The sequence below is a fragment of the Carlito syrichta genome, unplaced genomic scaffold (assembly GCF_000164805.1).
Source record: "Carlito syrichta isolate Samal-C Ts95f unplaced genomic scaffold, Tarsius_syrichta-2.0.1 Scaffold289206, whole genome shotgun sequence".
In the NCBI taxonomy this organism is placed as follows: Eukaryota; Metazoa; Chordata; class Mammalia; order Primates; family Tarsiidae; genus Carlito; species Carlito syrichta.
Window position 1 is genome coordinate 321,840 of NW_007233302.1, and position 1,035 is coordinate 322,874.

A 1,035-nucleotide genomic window follows, 5' to 3' on the forward strand; every position below is an offset into this window, starting at 1 on the left:
ATGAAGAAAAGCTAACTCAAAGAGGCTCTGTGTAGCATTCTAGCATTTGAGTAGAAACTTGAAACATACAAAATAATGAATACATGAGTAATAAATGTATGAAAACATTCATGGAAATTATGCACATCAGCATCACAAATGGTTACCTTTGTGGGAAGAAAGAGATGAAGATGAAAGCTTTACTGTACTTGTAATCATAAAAAATCTTTAGACAGATTTCATTCTTTTTCACAGAAATCATAGTATGATATTAACATATAATCTAATCGAATACAATAGGAAGCCTAGAAACAAACTCTTACATGTATAGTAAAATGATTTTCAACAAGGGTGTCTAGACTACTCAATGGAAGAAATGACAGTCTTTTCAACAAATGGTGCTGAGGAAAGCAGATATTCATATGTAAAAGAATGAAGGTAGATCCATACCTGACACCATATATAAAAATTAACTTGAAATTGATCAAAGACCTAAAAAAGCTAAAACTATAGAACTCTTAGAATAAAATATAAGGGAAATCTTCATGACTTTGAATTTGGCAGTGAATTTTTTGCATATAATAACAAAAGCATAGACAACAAAAGAAAAAATACATAAATTGGACTCCATCAAGATTAAAAACTTGTGCATCAAAGAACACAACAGAATGAAAAGGCAACCACAGAATTGGAGAATATTTATAAATCATATATCTGATAGAGGATTAATATCCAAAATATATAAAGAACTACTGCAACTCAACAGCAAAACAGAAAAAATAATTTTAAAATAAGCCAAGAATTTAGATAAACGTCCTTCAAAAAAGATACAAATGGGCAACAAGCACATAAAAAGATGGTCAACATCACTCATGATTAGGGAAATGCAAATCAAAATCACGAGCTAGCACTTCACACCTATTAGAATGGTTATGAAAGAAAAAGAGAGAGAGATAAAGGGAGGTAGGGAAGAAGAGAAATAGAAAATAAAAAACAAGTGTTGGTGATGATGTGGAGAAATTGGAACCCTTGTGCCTTGCTGATAGGAATGTAATA